The following is a 22,460-nucleotide window of genomic DNA, read 5'->3' as shown; positions in this document are numbered from 1 at the left end:
ATCAGTTTTGCTGAGTTCAGCGCTATACAGTATGTTTAAGTCTACAGTATCACCTAATTTTGTTCACTACAAGAGAGGCCTTTTGGATTTACAGCAGGTTAAACCGCCTCATCATTCCACATAATGTTATATGGCAGAGTGCTAATGAATATGTTGAAAACAATTTAAATCACACAACATTCTAATTATCATCTCCTCACAATAGTTGAGCGTGTACACAGTATTTCAGTGAGCTGTTCCGCCTCTCCTCCAGACGCCTCCCACCCGACGCGCACACATTGTAACGATGTGAGTCTCATTTGCTAACACAAAGTCACACATTATTTCTGAAACATCCTGCAAGATGAAACTCGTACTGAAAACAGAGGCCGCTGCTCGGTTGCTGGGATGCCGCCATATGGCGGGACCCTCATTTGCATGTTTGCCTCATCAGAGCTTCATCTGAGGCGCACAGAAATCAGAACCAAACTACTATGATCATTGCCTCAGAACAACAATATTCCATCATTACACTAATGGCTTCCGTTGCAGGCCACACAGCGGTTCTGTCATCAAGGGGAAATCATATTGTTGTTGCCATTGCATGATAATGCATTTTGCATTAGACTTTTGAAATAATCAAAATAAAGTAATAGTGAACTAATAATAATTAGTTTGCCCTCAAAAGTCCCCAACTTTGAAAAAAAAAAAAATGCATTTGAAGCTGCAACACAATTCTGCATTGGAGGAAGTCTGGCTAAAGTTTTACATTTAATTGCTTAAATGGGTCATTTCATACATTTTTAATTATTTTTTCTCTCTCTCTGAAGTCCACTTATATTGCTTTGTTTGGACCAAAAACAAACAAATTAGTTTTACTCTACCATTTTTCATGCCACTTTCTTTTTGTGCACGCTGTGGTACTTTTAAAACGAGAAACAGTACAAAAGAAGGTAAAAATACTACTACTATTAATAATAATAATAATAACAAAATAGAGTTTCGAGATATACATATGTCTCTGAGATAGCAGAATTAGTGATCGACCGATATATCGGGCCGATATTTGCGCTTTTTACGTGTGGAATCGGCCGATACGTGGCTGCGCTCGCCGATATTTTATTTTATTTTATTTCGGCATTATTTATAGACTGGCGTTCACAGGCAGCTCTGTGTTGCTGGAGACGATGCAGTTTATCTACAGTTTAAATATACTGTTTATCTACATTTTCTACCTCACATGTTTTTACTATTTGTTAAATATTGCTTTTTTAAGTTAAATAAATGTTACTTTTACTAAATTGAAACCTGTAAAATTTGTTAACATGTATGATGTAATTTTAAATTGAGGGCGCAAAATGTATCAGCTCCAAATATTGGCAGCCCGTATCGGTCATCGGCTAAGGCTGATGGGAAAAAATCGGTATCGCCACTAAAAAATCCATATCAGTCGATCCCTATCCCACATCAGTCACATCAACGAACAGAAATCATCCAATCACTTCAGGTCCTGCTTACACACTGCACATCTTGCATGTTCAAAGATATTTCTGACTTGTCTAACCTACTTTTGGAAACAAATGTACTTTGTATTTTGACCTGATTTAGCCTTGCTCTGATTTTAACTTTTCAGATCCTTTGGCTTATCTATTGGGTTTGACAGATGCGCTTTAAGAAAGAAATAACAAAAAAAAGGGAGTTCATATGGATATCTCTGATTTGTAATTTCGGATTTTAGCATCTAAGCAAATTGGAGAACATTTTGAGACACTGTTGAGATTGCAAGCAACTAAAAAAAAAGTTTATACACTAAAGAAGGCCAAAGCTAAATTATCATCCTTCACTTTGCTGAAATCTGAATTTATGTGAACTGGGGAATAACAATTGTTGAATACAAAACTGTTCAATGCAACAACTTGCATAATGGTGTTTTACAAATGATTTAAAAAGCATTGTTTTCTGCTCATGCAAAATGATCACCATGCACCTTACTTTTACTGATGTCTCCATTTAAACTCAATGAATAGCATTGCTGTCAAGTTAAAACAACTTACAGACTTTTGTATTATAGACTTGTTATTCTTCTTTATGTTCTTTCACTCCACCTGCCTATAGGACTCATAAATCGATAATTAAAAGCTTACATCACACAAAAATATGGAGAACCTTCAAATATATGTTGGCCCTTTCCGAAAGAGATGTGCCACGTCACATGAGTGAATAATAATTTCAACTAGATGAACATGGACCAGGCAGTTTCCCCCTGCAACGAACCTGAGGCTAAAACACAGGCACACACAGTCATTCCCCATGCTGTTCAATTAGCAAATAGTAGATTAGTATCGATTCCTGTGTTTTTCACACTGTGTGAGAAGTTTTGCTCAGCTCATTAAAAAGTTAGCTGTTCTTACTGAACATGTAATAGTCTACACATTTCCTAATGACAGCACGACACATCTATGAGGGCCACATTTTGGAGCTATTCATAAACCACGAGTCTGTGTAAATCGTCCATAAAATGCAAGTTGTTGCATTTAACTAAATGCCCAGAATTACACAAGAATCATTGTTTAAACAATTGTCGGTTACCCAGTAATTCAACGTTAGACGCAGTGGCGGATTTAGCAAATTGGGGGCCCAAGGCGAAGGTATGTATAATTGTTTTATTAAAAACATGGTTTATCAGCAAATATTGATGTGCAATTCGTTTGATTAATCAATCATAGGTGCATTGAAGAAAATAAATTAACAATGTAAAAAGTTTTTACTCAATAAAGTGAAGTTTCAGCTATATACGGTATCAAATGCAGTGTAAATTTTAATTGTGTTTTAAGAAATATAATTGTTTTAGTGAACTCGAATGAAATAAGTTCAGAGTACTCATAACAATTGTTTTTATTTATTTATTTATTTTTTATAAACTATCGGTAAGCAATCGGTTTCCTCAAATGAAATGAGTTAGGTTGGGTTTTACAGTATATAAGGCAGCTTTTAATATTCAACCATTTATTCAATGCTCTTGAATCCACCCACAAATGAAATATGTTAGTCCTCCAAGACTTGTTTAAGCAAGCACTCATTGTTCTAACCACTCAGCGGGAACTATCTCCAGAAGAATAAATATTTCAGAGCTACCCCTCTGTTCTTAGTGTCCCATCAGGAGCACGCTGGAATTAAAGCCTCTATAATTTGCACAGAGCTTTTCATTTATTAATGCGAAAATAGAGTTCCAGTGTTGGAACATTAATTTGAGGGAGGATTCTTGTTTTCATTATGATTGTGCCGATCCTGCGTTACCTTTCTTTTAATTAACTTCTGCACGGACCTCCCACAACTCAGCAGCTGCACTTTAATTATCTCGCACAGCCTTATCGCTCCCGCATAATCTGTGTTAACAGCAACTTTACAGAACTGTTTAAGAGGCGCTCGTCCTGCACACAGGCGCTGTAATTTACTTCACAAAGTTGGAAGTTTCAGAACATCCTCTTTGTCTTTTATCCTCAGCAGCCTATAATAATACATTACAAGTTAAGTTACAACTTTAAAATTAAAAGTTTTTTGTTGAGAATACAATAGAAAACTATCTTTTTTTTTTCTTCTTTTAGCTGTAGGCAACTGCTTTGAAACGGTTCCCGGATTACGGGTCTCCATCAGTGGACTGTTTTCTGCTCTCCTGCTGTTACAGTGACACTGGGCTCTGTCCTGCTGCTACACTTGCGTCTCGGTGACGTCGATGCCCGTAAGCCCTAAAAAAACGGAATCGTTATTGTTCTTATACAGCTAAAAAGCCACACTTTTGAACTTTCATAGCGCCAGCCCCATTGACGAATATTAAACTCACACCACTAATGTTGATATTTGGATCAGTGTGTGCATTTCAATTAGGTTTTGCATAAGCAGTGGGTTTAAAGGAATTAAGTGTCAAACTAAAAAATATTTTGATAATCAATGAATCTGTCGAATATATGATCAATTAGATAAAAAAAATCGAAAAATTATTAAACTTTAAAAACGTATTCATTTATAAACAATGTTATTCCAGATGCTGCCCTCCAAACAACGTGTAATCTAAAGCCTATAGTGAACGTATCAATGTAGGCTCTACATTGTAAGCAAAAAAATAGGGAAAAAAATCATAAAATGTTTCTTGTTATGTCATTATATTAGGCCTACATCAATGATCTATTCCAACAATAGTGACTTTACGGTTACTGCTTGCATACATATGATTAAATGTGTGACATTTGTAAACTTAAACTTTAAAGATTTGAGGAAAATGTGCGCTCTGTCTGTTTGACGCGCATGCGCACATTCATTCGAGGCAGTGAAGTTCAACAAGAGTCGCTTATTGTCATAATATACTAAATGGAAATGCTTGTGGGATTTTCTAACATTTACAGATAGGGATATGTAGCCATAAAATCTAAGTAATGCGCTGAGGAATCATGTCAGAGGAGAATATAGCCTATAAACACAGCACTCATCTGTCAAAGCACAGGCACTAGGCGGTAAACGATGCTTTTGTTTGAATCGCTTAACTTATAAATACAAAGCATTCTCATGTTTCTGAAAACTTGGATCATACCTTTCCCGCAGCAGCTCACTCCGTGTCCTCCGCTGTTTTTCATCTTTTGTCCACAGAAATGAGTTATTCACTAATATTGTGAAGCGATGTGACAGGCTGATGGTTTCCCTAGCACAGAGCGCAGAGGCGCGACTAATCGATTATCAGATTCGTTGCCGAAATGATCGACAATAGGCTAATCTATTTTGTCGAATATTTGTTGCAGCCTTAAATGAATAGACAACAAACCAAAAATTTGATAAGTAGGCCATATCTTAATTTACTTATCTTTGTGTCCTTAGAAATCCATAAGATGTTTGTTCCTGAATCTGTTGATCGAATGATTCATTTGGCTCACTTAGTTCAGATACCTGTTGATCGAATGATTCATTTGGCTCACTCAGTTCTGATACTGTTTCGTTTTAACTGAAGCAGTGTTTTAGAACGAACTGGTTTATGGTTTAGTATAAGTTAGTGACTCAAAGACTGAATAAAATCATTACTCACACAAATCGGTCGAGTGAACGATTAACTTAAAAATAGTCATTTGTTTCCTTTCTGAACGATTCTGTGTTTTTAAGCAAATCAATCCATACTTCCTCGGTTAAGTTGCACAATGACAAAATGTCGAAACAGTGCCTCTGGATTAGCCTACACATCAATTTTGTTACTGAATATTTAAACAAATCAATTGATTTACTATTTTCATAACTGTTGTGAAGAATCATTTTCGATTATGAATGAATCTGTGTTTTAGATCAACAATATTCCATACAATATTTATGATGCATTATGTTTGTTCCTCCATATTAAATCTATAACTTCAAAAGACTGGAAACCGATTCTCTTTAACTACTTTTTATGGTGATTTTTGGTCATTTTGGAGGTCGAAAGCCCCTCAGTTCATACGCTTTTGAAACAAGGCTGAGATAGAAAGGTTTTTTATTTTATTTTTATTTTTTTCCCGAGCTGTTCATTTAACGTACATGGCCAGATTTTGGTTGAATGGTCAAGTCTTTTATATTCCCTTTGTTCTTCATGGTTCCATGGTCTCCTGACAGGGGACAAGTGACATCCAGTGGACACCTGCGAGGTCAACCTGAAAAACATATGGTGAAGCGCGTAAAACAGAAGCAGAAAGCAGTTGTTGTTGTTCTTAAGTGTTAATGTTGTTGGTCAGTGACAGAGAATATGTAAAATAGGGACAGGTTAGGGCAAGGTGATGTGATGTTTTTGTAGCTTGATGGGGACAGTGTTGAAAGGGACTGCTTAAGATATGAGTCATGAATATGCAATGTGCTTGTTTCTTTGAACCCATAAGTAGGAAAGTTGAGACTCCTCTCTGATGTGTCAGAAGTTCTTGTAAAACTGGTTTATCAGAAGATAACCATAAACACAAATATATGTAGAAATATAATTTCTCGTCAAGATATAGCCAGACGATGCAACATGATGACAATATTTTGTCAGAGTTTATAATTAATGTCCCCCACCCATTTACTTTGATTCTTAATATTCCAACAGTATTGTTGTTGTTTTTGTTGGTGTTACATCATATATGCCTTTTATTTCCCCTTTTGTCTTTGCACCACATGCTTTATTGTGACATAATTCACAAGCAGCTTTTTTTAAATGAGACAAACTGAGAAATAAAACTCAGATGTTAGTAAAAGTAAATATGATATTTGGATGGCAGGCATGTGATTTACAATTTTGCATAAAGGGTCACATGCCAGGAAATATTCTATTTATCTATCTATCTATCTATCTATCTATCTATCTATCTATCTATCTATCTATCTATCTATCTATCTATCTATCTATCTATCTATCTATCTATCTATCTATCTATCTATCTATCTATCTATCTATCTATCTATCTATCTATCTATCTATCAAAATACAATTTAAGTTAAATTGAATTGCTTTCATTTGGAAAAAAAGCAATGCAGACACATCTACATATACAGTAATATTACTGTCTATCTATGATTTTTTACTAAAATTGAATTAGATTTAATTGTACATGTGTATTTGTTATTAAAGTAAGTATTTTCATTATTCAATAGCGAGCGACTCAGGCTCATAGGGAGTTTTATGTTACAGTCACAGTCACTAAAGTTTGTTTTCACACACGGTTTGAAATGCTTTCCTTGTAATTAATATTTCATGTTGTTTGTAAATTGTACAACTCTTTCGCTGAGCAGACTTTATCCCTGGCCCACTAAAGCAGGCAACCTCCATTCACAATAAAATAAATGAATAATAGATTCATAGTGATGCATTGTGGACTCCAGGGCCCAAGGCATTGAGATTTGGAGGTAAGCGCAAATTTAAATGAAAACCTGCGAGCTCATAATTAACTCGAGCTGCAATGACCGAATCAGGGTGAATATAATTTCTCGGTGAACTTTAAGATCTTAACTTAGTTTGAGGAGAACTGCTCCAGCTACGTGAGGTCGATAAATCCAACTGCATCAAGTCCCGTCTTACAATTTAATTAGCAAGTTATAATTAACAACTAATGTCTAGTCTTTTAAAGTGGTCTATTATTAATTAATAGTGATTATGATTATATTATTGAAGTGACCACTGTGAGAAATGTACCATATGTGTAGGTTTAGCTTGAAACAGTGTTTTTTCATGAAGGGTTTGCCGCGAAAGAAAAAAAAAAGCGATAAGCCACTTGTCGATAATTGCATGCACAATATTCTCTTCCCTTCATGTGCATCTGACCCAGCTAAACTGACATTTCACATGTAGAATATGTTTAATTTCATGCTGAACATATTCAATAACTCTTGTCATTTCAATAATTTAATAACTCGTCATTTTTAATGGAACAAAGACCTTTAATATTCCTCTGATGGGACATGCTTTTCAAAATCATATGCAAATGACATTTTTTGTTTAGCAGTGTATTGCCGAATGTCATGAAAGGCAATTGGGCGGTCCAGTGGCCTACTAAATGTTATATTTCTTGGATAAATATCAGCAAATTCGCTGCCTCCTTGGTGATGATTGCATTTAATAAGTCTTGACTTCAATAACATTTGTGATTCATATGAGTGTCACCATCATTGTGTTTAGTGTGTGAAATGAGATATGAACAGCTTTATATGCTTTTCTTTTATTGTAGGATACTTCATGTGCAGTTACATCTATACAAGGTCTTACTATGATAGCAAAAAGCAATAAAGAGCACCTCAACATACTGTATGGATCAGAACCACTGCAAAACCCACCAGACATGCAGTTTATTTGAACATTACACTATGGTTTAGTTCAACAACAATGTGCATTTTGCTTAGCTTAGCTTCTAGACAAATAAAACAAGGGTAATTTGACCTGTTTAGTGATAGATTCATATAAATTAACACATTTAATGTTAATATCTCTTAAATCTTTGTTTTTCTGATAAGTTTGGCTGATTTGTAGAGAGCTAGCATGTGTCGTAGCATGCCTACGCAAGTAAACCAATCTACTTCCTGTTTTGCTTTCATCTTGGAGGGATCCCATCTCAATTTTGTTGCTGCCTCTGGCAGTGCGGTTTCCTGTTCTGACTAATGCCGTTGGATTCAGTGTAAAGCATTAACCTAATGTTTCCCTGAAGTCACAAAGTGAGTCTTTTGCAATCCAGCCAATGGTAAAGCATGAGACATAAAATACACCAGAAAGTTTTATTTCCATTTTCATGAGTGAAACTCAGATCTCCACAGGAATCAAGACTGATATGATAATACTCATCATAAGGGCATAACTCAAAACTGGATGTAATTTGGTGCATCTAAATTTCAATGGCAAAAGTTCAAATGGCTGTGAAATTGGACCTAGTATTACAACAAACAAAGTTATAACTTTGTTTCACATAGTAAATGGCCACAGTCCTTAAAGGAACACTCCGACTTTTTGGGACTTTAGCCTATTCACCTTACCCCCCAGAGTTAGATAAGTCCATACATACCTTTTTCATCTCCGTGCGTGCTATAAGTCTGTTTGACGCACCCACCGCTAGCCTAGCTTAGCACAAAGACTCGATGTGACTGGTTGCAGCTTTCATACTGATCCAAATGAGTGGCAAAATAACGCAAACGTTTTCCTATTTACATGTTGTGATTTGTATAGTCACATAATGTACAAATAACAAAGTCAAATGAGACACAGACATCTTTTAACCGTATAAAACCTGGGAACTATTCTCTGAAGGCGAAGCACTGCTACTTTGACGGCGTAATAACCGCATCACCGGAGACACGCCGTGGTGAGGAGCGGAGAGTTCGCTCGGTGTTTGGGTAATAGAGTCAGCAATTTATAAATAGTAAAAGCGTAGTTTAGAGTCATGGGTTTTCGCTCTATTGTAAATAGCTGCGACTGTAAACAGGGGAGGTAACCATGTTTCACAGAATTCCAACTAAAAACGCTGACTGGATGAAGAAATGGCTAACTTACTCTGGATATTTATCCAAACACACCTAAGATTATGTTTGCTCGGTACATTTCAATGAGGACGACTATTTTGAAAAAATGGAATTTGCCACACGGACCATAATGTGCTGAAGGATACGGCCATCGGAGAAAAAGACCATTTAAAACTTATTTTGAGGTAAAGTCATCAACATTTTTCAGCGTTTTTTTTTTTTCATATTTTACTGCTGTTTCTATACAAGCAGTTTTTATGTCCCGGTGACCAGTGAAAGTGCAGTTCTGACTCTCTGCCCATTCATTTAGATAGGAGCCTGGTCTTGTTAGCCAAGATGGCGTAGCCTAAAAGGACTTTGCTTAAACTCCCATAACTGCTATTTGAATGTTACAGGATGTTTAATTCATATTAGACATCTGACATGATGAATGAACATTTGGCGAGAGCAATGACCCCATGTAAACAACCGTTCCGGACACAGACTCACCTTCAACATGCAGAGGTCAAACCCCTCAAGCTGCTGATCTCTGAACAATTCAATGTTTATTTGTTATGATGACAGTTCACCTACGGCTTAAAAGACATACATTAAGCCCACATTGCAGCTTATACAGACAATTTGGCAATCCTAAACCGGTGATCATGAAGCGAAAGCGTTTCGTCCACCTCAGTTTTATGTTTGTCCACACAGTGACCTGGTCAAATATGAGCCAGAGCACATTTGATCCCAGATCAGACAATGTGGCGCTCAACGGGCCTGGTTATAAATGAACATGTCGACATCTAGATTTCTATTTTCACTCCAAATAGATTGATGCTCATTTAAATCACATCGGAGGCACACAGGCGGTAAACTGGAGACCTACCCCAATTAACTTCAACACCCCAATGACACCCGCTCAAGTACACATATCAGAACTAAGCTATCAAGCACACTGTCTATTTCTCTCTCTCTCTCTGTCAAAGCTCTCCTATTAATACTGTGGCCTAATTACACCAGTTCCCACTGACTGACACAACCAATAACCCAAAAATGCTATTTGACAAAACAATATGCAGCCGCGGCACGTTGCAATGAAGAAATCAATGAAGTCGACTTTTGAAGTCATGCATAAAAAGAAGATTCAAAAAGCAAATCCATGTCATGTGTTTCTTGAAAAAGCTGAAAGTGTTGGATGTAGGATGGTGTATGATTACATATATAATTGGATAGGCATTTACAGCTTTGGATGAAGTAATATTGATCAGCTCTTCTATATGGGAAGATTAATGCATTTATTTGTTCGTTTGAAAACTGAAAGTGAATAAAAACGGCACGCCGGGGGTTTGTCAGCGACAATCATTTTAATGAATGTTTTTTGGTTGAAGTGTTTGTTTAATGAGCATCGAAATGTTAATTGCGGTACAAAAAGCATAATCATGTTTTCCATTAAAAGCGCCGAATAGATAAACAATAACAATAAGCCTAAATTGTCTGCAAAGTGTGATTAGGAGATCCTAAATATTTGCCATCGCCGTTCACTGTATAGCACTTAATTTCTTTCTGCTTTATGACTTTGAACATCTTTAATAAATGCTTCTCATGCTGAATAAAAAAAAATGATTAGTATTCATTGGGAAAATATATTTGTGAGCTCTTGTCAGGCCTATGTGTTCGACTCAGTGTGCGATGTTGGCGGATTGTCAGCCTGGGGGAAAATTTATGCATTAGGAATTTGCCTCATTAGACATATTCTGAACGGCTACAGACCATTCAAAAGATACATTTAGCGCTGATTTCATCTTAGTTGCGCGGTGCTCACTTTTGCGTGGAGTAGTTGGCGTCCTTAACACAATAAAACATTTTCATTTAGAAGTTACACTGGTCTCAGATAGCAAAGACAACAAGTTTGATGATGGTGGATGATCATGTGCCACAGTGTGCAAAACAATACCCCAAAATCACCATTTACAATAAAAGAAAGCTTCATTATTCAGATAAATTCACTTCAGCGATGATTCAATTCATGAGTGTCAATGTTGCAGTTCAGTTGTGAACAAAATTCAAATAAATGGTAAATGGACTGCATTTATATAGCGCTTTCACAGACCCCTCATAGTATCCAGCTGCAGACCCGCAGCACACCAGTTTCAGAACCCCAACGCCAGAACCGGAAGTAAGGGGCGGAGTTACGTTCTAACCAACACCAGCGCCAGGAACGTAAGTGAGGGGCGGAGCTTAGGTTTAAAACCTAATAACGCCACCTAACGTAATTTGGAGGGTATTTTACACATGAAACAGCTTTTATTGAACAAGAAACGTCCTACTCTCAATGTATGTTATGATACTACATTACAGTACAATAAGCATTTTAAACTGTGTAATATAATTGTATATAGTTTCAGTTATTCGTTTCATTGAATTATGACTTACTTCCTGATCATAATGGTGAAAAAATAATACTTGAAACTTATGGACATTTTAATGTATAACAGTTTAATAATTTTAGCTAAGCAGTTTATACATACGTGTAGATTTAGGAAGGTAAGACCTTTGTTTTTTTTTTTAGTTTTTTATGAAGGAGTTAACTTTGTATAATTAAGCTTTGAAAGATATAAAACAAGACAAGCATTGGAGGTTTTCAAAATGGCGGCAGTATCAGCCATACAGCTCGTCTGGAGCAGCTCATGGACACCTCGACACTTGGTCAGATTCCCCTTGAATCAGAAAATAATTCTCAAATTATGTTGTACTATAAAATCTTGATTTGAATGATATCTGCAATACATTCATATTGGTTCTGTTCTGTTTACCCTAAGGGGGGTTATTGCTGCTCTCATCCATGCTAGGCTGCATGGATGCATGGGAGTTCTCGGCCAGAACAGAGCCATCAATCCAAACTGTATGCAATTTCCAATAGTATTTAACGATAGTGGTCCTGACAGAAATGTATAAAGTTTTCCCACTGCCACCAATCCAACATAACACAATCTCATCCCAAGAAGTCATATGACTGACGTCTTTTACGTCTTTTGATCATACGTCAACATTTTACCCTTAAACGTCGGTTACAAGACGATCCCGGGCCCCAATAGACACACACACACCACACGTGCACCAGTGAATATAAATGAGTCATGGGCCGATGTTCTGCGTCCTCCTGTGAGAAAACACATTCAGGTCGTCCTCGCTCAGTGTCCGGGGGAGTGTGGAGCTTCTCACCTTTTAACATGCATTCGCTCAGAGTATGATAAAAATAATACTCTTCGTCACGCTACCTGCAGAGAGGCACATTGTTTGAAGTGTAAATCCTTCTTCAGAGGAGGTGGAGGTGGGCTACAATGCTCTGTGATTCACTGGTAAACATTACAGGCGGCATGGGAAATAGCCAAAGAACAAGCGTACATTGAGACGTTTTCCTCTCAGAAATGGAATATTAATGCGTCGTCTCACATACACATTCTATTTGTGGTGCGTTCTGTCAGAAGTATTATTTAGGAAGCTTTCTCACTATTAATATATCAGTGAGTTACATAAGCCGCACATACTCAAATGTGTTAGCTCTGAATATATGCACGTTTTGTTTGAATTGAATGGGGAGGAAATACTATAATTGCATTCGTACTGAATTACTCGAAAAGGGCAGTGATTTGAAAAAGAATGGAGAGGCACGGAGAAAGAAACCAAGGGCACTTTCATGCTGGAATATTACATTGTAAATCAGGGACATTTATATGTCCCTTTCGTATAATATAGTCGGATTTTGTGGAGCTCTTCTTTGCACAAAGTTCTAGCAAGTTCAACACCTGCAATACATTGCATTGTAAATTAATAAAATAATAAAAATAAATTGAAGGTTGAATTCAATTACATTTATTCCCAAATAAAATTTGAACGTATATTCATCTGCTAGTGCTATTTAATTTTGTTTTATGGGCTATACAGACTTCAAGTAAAGTTATTCTTGGCTATAAAGTCACCTTTCTTTTCCTTCGCTGGTGGGAGAGAATCAGTAGGAGGTCTTCATTCGTAACCGGCTTGATAGCTGACGGGAGTTGTGAACCCTGGTTCAGGAGGCAGATGGTTGTAAAGGCAGTGGGTGTAAATTAAGGAGGTGCAAATGAAGTGAGAACACCATCTCTTGACAAGCCCCTCCCACTTAAGTCTCATGTTTATGTATACGGCATGAACAATAGCGATACCACTGCTTTGATTGACCCAAACTCTGTCATTAAAGCAGGAATGGTCGATGTGACTTAGTCTAAATTTAGTCGGAAGTCTAAAGGTCGGTATGGTTGATGGGTGAGATAAAGGATTATCTGATCTGATGCATGTTTTTACACTGACAAGCTTCTTTTGTAATTGGTTGATAGTACAAAATGTATGAGAGTTAGGCCGTGTGTCCACCAAAGCGTTTTTATCCAGCTGAAAACGCCAGACGCTCTGCTGAAGACGCCGCAAAGCCGCGTTTTTTTTTCCGTTGAGACGTTTCGTTGCTATGATACAGAATATCCGCACAGTTTACTTGTAATTGATTTCGCAGATCATTTGTTTGATACTAAAAATGTATTTTTCATGCGTTTTGTTGAGTTAGCTCGGCTGGTTGATGTCGTTGTACAGAAAGAATGTTGTGAGAGTTCGTCAGTGTGGTTTAGTCCCACCCATCCTCCTCTGTGATTGGACGGCTGGGTAAGAAGTGACAGTGATGAGCGCTGCGTTTTATCCAAAGTTGAACATTTTTCAACTCTCGGCGGCTAGTAAAAAAAAACACCGGGCGCTCAGCGCTTCAGCGTGAAATAAACGCTCAGTGCCTCTTTACGCTCTTGGCATTTAAAAAACGCGGCGCTCCCATTGAAAACAATTGAAAACATACGCCAGGCACGTGGAAAAACGCTTTGGTGGACACACGGCCTTAGTGTGTGCCCTTGTTTCATGTTTTTGTCTAACACAGTCTCATCCCAAGAAGTCATTTAACTGACGTCTATTGACCATACGTCAACATCCGCCTTTTTAGGGTACCCTTAAATGTCGGTTACATGAAGATCATACAACTGACGTTTTACCTTTAACGTCGGTTAGGTGACGGGGTAGGTTTAGGTCTGGGGTAGGGTTAGGATCCGACAACGTCATCTAACCGACGTTTAAGGGTACCCTAAAAAGGCGGATGTTGACGTATGGTCAAAAGACGTCCCAAGACATCAGTTATGAGACTGCGCTGTTTTGTCATGTTTACAAGTATATACTGTATATGTAAATACTATTTTGTGTTTGTCGCTTTAACTTTATTTTAAAGATTAATGCTAAATTTAATTAGATAAAATTGAATATAATTACTATATTATGTCTAATTATGAGTCATTAAAATTAGACACAAAAATAAAATGTGTAAAATAAATCAAATCAAATAAAAATACTCAGGGCTCTCAAGTGTCACGCATTGAGAGTGACAGTTAATTTCGCTCTTTTGTCACGCACTCCCGTCACACATTGTATTTCTCAGGCTGAAAAACTATTTATAATATATTTAATACGCCGCAGCGCCCCAAATTTCCACGGCCACTTCTCTCACTATGTAACCGGTCGAAATCAAGCATTGAGTTCATAGGTGAGCCTGCCACTTATCAGCCAATCAAAAAAAAAAAAAAAAAAAAAAAAAAATTAGAAAGGGGTTACACAATAGCCAATCAGAAAACAGAAAATTGGGGGGTGGGGGGTTATCACTCTTATCTGTCTTTAAAACAAATTTCCCCGGCCACTTATCTCACTATGGAACCGGACGGTATCAAGCATTGAGTTCATAGGTGAGCCTGCACATATCAGCCAATCAAAAAAACAAACAAAAAAACAAACAAACAAACAAATAAAAAAAAATAGAAAGGGGTTACAAAATAGCCAATCAGAAAATAGAAAATTGGGGGGTGGGGGGTTGTCACTCTTGCCTGTCTTTAAAACTTGAGAGCCCTGGATCCTCTACTGAGAGTTAGTTGACATGTATAGACCATTTCACAAGATGTAAACAACACTGGTCCAGAAGCACTTCCTGTTTCAGTTTGTAACTGTTTTCTTTATTTCACATCTAAAGAAAACATCTTAAAGATGTTTGTTTAACTTTTTGATTCAGTTTTAAATGCTCTGTTGGTTGTATTTTATCCCAGCTTTTATGTAGTGTTAAAAAACAGAAACAGGAAGTGCTTCTGGACCAGTGTTGTTTTCATCTTGTGAAATGGTCTATAATGTTGCTTAGAGTCAACAAAATGTCTAAAGTGGACTGTTATATATTCGAAAATCACACAAAAGAGCAGATGGTTCGGGTCAGATGGTCTTAATCGTCTAAAACCAGTTCTAGGCTAGAAATCTTGTACAATGTGAACTGGAACATGAGGTGGATAGAAGGCAATGCACTGATATGAGACCCGAGAAGTTCAAAGAGATTATTGTCGTATGCAATTCTTACTTTGCCGTCCGCGTAAAATGTCTTACAATAAATACAATGTCATAAAAAAATAAATAACAGAAGGAAGAATTTCTTAGTAAATATCTTAATAAAAGCAATAAAAAAGTAAGATTAAAACCAAGTAAGATTGCAGTTAAATAAAGCCAAACAGTTACGACCATGGTTGCAAACTCCTATCGACTGTTTAGGAGTCTAATGGCAGAAGGGAAAAAAAGAGTTCTTCAATCTTGAGGTCCTGATTTTTCACACTTCCATACCTCCATCCTGAGGGTAGAAGTGGTCTATGAGGACGGAAACAGCTCTCCTGGTGACCCTACAGTGATATATGCTCTCTAAAGAGGGCAATAGGGATCTTCTGGTCTTCACCAGGCGTTTACGGTCCATGACAGTAGTGCTTTCACACCACATTCAGGACAATCTTGAGAAGTTGAGGATCCTCGATGACATACCAAACCTCTTCAACCTCCTCGGAAAATACAGCCGCTGTTGGGCCTTCTTAACCACCTGCGTGACGTGTGGTTTCCAAGTGAGGTCCTCACTAATGTGGACACCTAAGTATTTAAAATGACTCACCCTATCCACTTGAAGCTCCCGGATGAACAGTGGCTGATGCGTACTCCTCTTCTTTCTCATGTCCACTATCATTTCCTCCGTCCTTGTTGAGGATGATATTATTGTCTCCATGACATCAGACTGGCCACCTCCTTATTCCTTCCCCACCAGCGAAAAGACGACATTTAACTGCGGAGAAAGGAAAACACGTTTGCCTCGGTGGACGCCATTAAATCCATGCACGTTTATGTAAACTGCTTGTTTGTCAACAGCGAGCGTCACATTACGCACTTACAGTTCTCTTCATCAGAATGTCATTGAAATATCACGAACTCATGCATGATGAATCCGCTGTTCTTAAGTGGCAGTAAAGCAGGCTGGGGGAACACGGGGAATCTGTGATGAGACATGCGAACAGGTGCTTGATGAGTTGATCTCACAGCTTCTCGCTGGGTTCGGCTCTGTGGGCGTCCGCTGCTGATCAGCCCAGGCCTATGAACTTTCTCTTGATGGGAATCTGCTCTGCACATTTGGGTTCTCTGCAAAGATGCGGGTGGAAAACACTTGTGGAGCATGCTAATAAACTTCAAATAAATTGTGTATGGGAGTTTTTTTTTTTTTTAAGAGTATTCTGGACACTCTTTAGAACACACTTATAATTAGGGGTGTAACGATACACAAAAATGACAGTTTCCCACGGTTATGACGTCTCGGTTTAGAAAGCTAAAATTGCTAAATAAGCTACTTTTTTTTTAAACAGTGGTTTAATAAAAAAAAATTCTTTGTCTTTAAGTTAATTCAATTAAAATTAAACGTTTCACAAGGATAAAAAAAATCTGCTAATGCTGTAAAGTGGGCCGCACATTACTATAACATTTAAGGTTGTAGCCTAGACTTTTACAGGAGTAGTTAACTTTAAAATAAAAAAAAAAAAAAACTTTTGCTGATAATTTACTCACCCCCATGTGATGTCATCCAAGATCTCCACGTCTTTCTTTCTTCAGTCGAAAAGAAATTAAGGTTTTTGATGAAAACATTCCAGGATTTCTCCATATAATGGACTTCAATGGGAACCAAACGGTTCATGGTCCAAATGAGAGTTTCAGTGCAGCTTCAAATGGCTTTAAACGATTCCAGACGATGAATAAGGGTCCATGACTCGAAAAAAGATTTGTTCATTTTGATGAACGAGTTCGAACAGGAGAGTCACGAACGCTCATCTCAGAACAGAACAAGGCGAGCATTTGTGCTTATAAAACCCTAAACTTTTTTATTTATTTTTGAAATGACCGATCATGTCGCGAGATAAGATTCATCGTCTGGTGTCGTTTAACGCCCTTTGAAGGTGCACTGAAACTGTCTTTTGGATCTTGAACCGTTTGGTTCCCATTGAAGTCCATTATTTTTTGATTCGGATCGAATATCGTTACACCCTTACTTATAATTATTTTTGTGTTGTGTTTTTTTAAAAAAAAGTCTGTTCATCAAAATTGTGAAATATTTCAATTTAAATGTAATTTATTCCTGTGAATTGTCAGCATCATTACTCCAGTCGTCAGTGTCACATGATCCTTCAGAAATCATTCTAATATGATGATTTGCTGCAATTATTACCAATGTTAAAAACAGTTGTGATGCTTAATAGCAAGCTAATAATGCATGTGGAATTGTTGAATATTGGTATTAATTCATTTCAAAACTAAATAAAAGCATAAAAAGTGTCCGATATGACTATATTTTACGAAAAAAGTAGTGATGGCCAGTTTTGAATGAGCCATTGTTTTGAATTGATCTACTCAGACAGGACAGCTGAGTATACAAGTATAAAACCTAGGCCTACAACAAAAAACAGGGGCGTAGAAATTGATCTTAGGCCTGTATTCATGCTTCTCTTGGTGCTTTTTGTGAAATATAATCTTGTATTCCTCATTAGGGCATGTTTTTACTGATCGTAAACATGGGTCGGTTGATAAATGCTTTCCATTTGTTCCACTAATGGCTTACAATCCAAACTTGCCCATGCAACACTTCGCTGGTCAGTTGCTTCTGGCTAAACATTTTCATTATTTATTTCTTAGCTTACTTTCTTTCCTTGTACATAAGAACATTATTTGTACACAAATACACCATGTGCATTTAATAGACCACCGGCTACATGAGATGAAATGGGTCTCTTAAAACCCACCAAGACCAATACTTAGCAATTCTCACCGAGGCATTAGCACAACTGTATTTATGTTTATGCCCGATATAATTAACTATTGATTTAGCTTTTCAAGTCCTTCTCTTTTTCCTGATGAAATGTACCCGAGTGGAGCAAAGCCGATACGCATAACATTATTTTCTGTTTCTTCGGTGCCAGTAAAGTTATTGCTCTCTTTTTGCTGCATTTTACAAAGGTCCATAGGGCAATTGATTACTGTTGCCTTGGGGAGAAGCCATCGGGGCCCACATGACCTTGATTGACTTGTGTTCACAATCCCACAGCACCAGCTCAACCCTTGCCATCCTGAGATAGAGGCGGCAGTTTTTGGACGCAGTTGCATTTATAAGCGGCAACTGGGAATTTGTGCCTCTTAATGGATTCTTCTTTGATTGGTTGAACTCGCGGGGTTATTTTAGGCTTGCTGTGGTGTTCAAATCTCCAAGAACCTGTGGGAGGTGAGATAGAAAGATGGTGGCACATTTTAAGTGGCAATTTAGGACTAAATATTTAGCATAATTTCACATTCTTAGAGATTTTGAATGGTCTGGCCAGCCAGAAATATGTGCTATTCTGTGGGCCGTTCAGTATTTATTTATTTATTTATTTATTTATTATTAATAGTTTTATTCATCAAGGACGCATTAAATGGATCAAAACAAGTGACATTTGGGTAACAATAAAGCATAAATATAAAGCATTTATTAATCTTAGTTACTAATACATTATTTAAATAAAAAGCTGCATCTGTTAACATTATTCAATGGACCCAAGCTGACATGAACTGGCAATGAACAACAGCAACAACAAAAAAGTAAAAAAAAAAAAAATTAACAAAGGGATTGTTCGTTTTTAAGTACATTTTAGTCAATGTATTAAATAACATTAACGAACGGGACCTTTTTTGTAAAGTTTTACCGATATTGAAAATATTACAAAAGATTTTTATTTCAAATAAATGCTGTACTTGAGCTTTCTTTTTATCAAAGAATCATGAAAAAAAAAAAAAAAAAAAAATCAAGGTTTCCAGCAGCATATTATAATGATTTCTGAAAGATCACGTGACTCCAAAGACTAGAGTAATGATGCTTTAACCGCAGGAATAAATAATATATATATATATATATATATATATATATATATATATATTATAATTGTACACTCTAAAAAATGCTGGGTTGTTTTAACCCAATTTTGGGTAAATTATGGACAAACCCAGCCATTGGGTTACATTTTTAAATGACATTTATAACCCAATGGCTGGGTTTGTCCATATTTTACCCAAAATTGGGTTAAAACAACCCAGCATTTTTTAGAGTGTAATAATATTTCACAATATCACTTTTTTTACTGTATTTTCTTTTATCAAATGCAGCATAAGAGACTTAAATAAATAAATAAATATATTTTAGTAATATAATACATAAAAAATAAAACATGCACAACAAGGCCATGCAGAAACATGACGTAAGAAAATATATGGTCACGTTTGACATTAAATAAAGCAAGCAGAACAACCCTTTGCTTTTCCAATTCACCCGAACAATGACGATTAGAAGCATTCGCCATCACTGGTCGTTTTCTAACATCTGTTCTCATTCCCTCCCATCGCATGATTAATGGAGCTCTCCTGTGTAGTCTGCATGCATGCAGTGCGCAATGCAGGGATCATATTCATTTGACAACCATAATGTTTATATCTCTCGCCTATATGCTCCCATACATATATTTATACATACCTTTGCTCTCAGTGTTGCTCCTGCACTTTATATGGTGTCACTCCCATGGCAGGGAGTAAGAGCTCTCTCTGAGAAGTGGAAACATTTAAAACCACCATTAGAGGTGCAATCTGCAAAAAAATAAAAAATAAAATGCAGGGGTCTCATTTGTTATGTGACATACAATAAAATGGAGCCTGGTTATATGCCATGTGGAGTGGCGAAAAAAAGAAGAAACTCTATTGAAAAAGTCTGTCTGGCATATACTGTACTGCAGTGCCATTTTTAAAAGGCTACACTATTAGATATAACACAATGAATGGATGAGGTTTTTAAATTTGATTGGATGAGCCATACATAAAAAAAAAACACATCAAAAGTATTAAACTATGTCAATGTTTATTTTGACTATTAAAGATAATAAAATTAGGAATGTAACATAAGAAATTAAGTCATTTTTATTTAGCTAATTACTATTTAATTCTTTTTTCTTTGTACAACATTTCACTCAAACAATAAAACATTCAATTCGACCACACTTTATAAGTATATAATTTACTCAGAAATGTTTAAGTAATCAATAAACATAGTCTGTGCCATCACATCTTCATTTTAAAGATTGGATGCGTGAACGCAGACCTCAATATTTGGTAGACAATACACGATGATGGTAACACTTGATTCGTTTTTGTGTTTGAATGTGTCATTTAAAGAAGAAATTAAAACTCCAAATGTCACAAAATGGCAAATTACTAATCCTAACAACAAAAGCAATAATAAAATAGTGTAAATACAGCTGGAAAACAGTGAAAAATAAACCTCATTAATTATTCATGGCCCAGTGCATGATGGGAAGTTGAGTAATTTGACTTCATTTTATAATGTTGATATTTAGGCTTTCATTTACTAATATCGAATTTACTTATTTTTTAGACTCTTGCCAGAACTAACTTTTTTCATGTAAATTACATTGTTTTTTTCTGTAGTATTTACTTCACCACAAAATCATTTTTATCAGTGTAGTTAACTGAATAACATAGAAATAGAACATAAAGACAAAATAACAAAAGCAACTTTTCACACGTTTAATTTACAAAAGAAGCCAAAGCAGAATCAACCAAAAATGCAGGATTATTTTAAGTATGGACAAACCCAGCTGTTGGGTTCAATTAATAAATTGCATTTTTTTTTAGGTATGTCCATATTTGACATAAATTGGGGTTGAAACAACCCAGCATTTTTTTTTAGAGTGCATAACTCCATGCAATACATTGGATTTGTCCATCCAACACAATGAGAAAAAAAAAGAAACAGCACCCTGTATGTGGCAAGAGTCTTATCCTAATCTATAAAATGAGTGCAGCTTTGATGGGAGATGCATTCAAGCAGATGAAAATGAAAAGTCTGGCATGGAAAAGCATGGTAGCTGCAAGCCATCACTTGCTGTTCACACTTGACAAAACATTTTCAGACCTGGTGTCTGGAATACAGTTTAAGGGCCGGGGGGATTTCGGGGAAACACTCTCTTCCAGGGCTGGAAAAGCTCGCAGGGCATATCAGACAAATGCTTAGTGACAAACGTGGGGCGGTGTGTGTTACATGATCCAGACAGCTCAACGCTCTTGGTTTGTAGAATTTAAAAGTAAGTGACTAATGCGCCCGTGCTAATGCATTGCAAATTTATGTTGCAATCAGACACTTGGATCATTTAAATGCACGTCCATTAGATCTTACGGAAGAGTCATTTAAGAGCAGATTCTTTGTGGGTTTGGGTGAGAAGATCCACAGGGCATGTGGCGACACAAGATTTGAACTTTCTAGAAATGATTCAAGGGTGATATTCTTAGATAAATAACAAGAACAAATGCCACACATGAATCATGCTTTTAGACCAGAATTTCTAACAGCCACTAAACAATTAAACATGTTAGTTAAAAAAGCAGCATAGATGCAATTTTGGCATATTACTGTGATGGCACAGATGCAGCTAAGCAAATACTCGAGTCAAGCATTTTCAACTGCATCAATAATCAGACTATTCTCCCAAATCCCTCAAGACCCACAATTCAATTTAGAATCAGTTAAAGGCTTGAAATGACTAAATAAATGAACATGTGGTTCATTTAGACCTCGGACAGTACATACATTAGCTTTAACTAACACCATATTGAGAAACAGAAAAATAAATACACTTTTCTGAGAACAGTGGTTAAATGTCTGTGCGCACTATTGTAATATTGTAATCACAACAATTTGTCTTGTCAAATCAACTTAAATAATTTATGTAGTTCAAATAACATAATATTTTGAGTTTCTGATGATTAAATCAATCTCCTTCATTGTATTAACTCATTTTTTGCCATTTCAATGAACTTAAAACTTTAAGGCAACCAGGTTACTTCATTTAATTTTTTTTTACAATGTACTTATATCTGCACAGATGAACAGATTTTCATTAATATATTCAATTATTATAATTTATAACTATCAATTTCATCAAATATAAAAAAAGTAAGCATCTGCTTGGTAATATTATATATTTTAGGGTATAGGATTGCATTTTGAAGGCCATTTTCAAAAGTTTGCGTTT

General features: G+C 36.4%; 1 long non-coding RNA gene across 1 annotated transcript in view; it reads right to left on the bottom strand.

The window, feature by feature from the left end:
- Positions 1–5,486: 5,486 nt before the first annotated feature.
- The window catches only part of LOC120460552 (uncharacterized), a 68,027-nt gene continuing 51,053 nt past the window's right edge, over positions 5,487–22,460 (bottom strand). Inside the window, exons 3-7 of the long non-coding RNA XR_016168950.1 lie at positions 19,892–20,001; positions 16,909–18,601; positions 16,245–16,488; positions 15,971–16,138; positions 5,487–5,642 (exon numbers count right to left, since the gene is read on the bottom strand). This is a non-coding gene — a long non-coding RNA (uncharacterized LOC120460552). The remainder of the gene's footprint in view (positions 5,643–15,970; positions 16,139–16,244; positions 16,489–16,908; positions 18,602–19,891; positions 20,002–22,460) is intronic.

Source organism: Pimephales promelas, chromosome 6, assembly GCF_988280905.1.
Source record: "Pimephales promelas chromosome 6, fPimPro1.hap1.1, whole genome shotgun sequence".
In the NCBI taxonomy this organism is placed as follows: Eukaryota; Metazoa; Chordata; class Actinopteri; order Cypriniformes; family Leuciscidae; genus Pimephales; species Pimephales promelas.
This window is presented reverse-complemented; position numbering and strand designations above follow the sequence as displayed.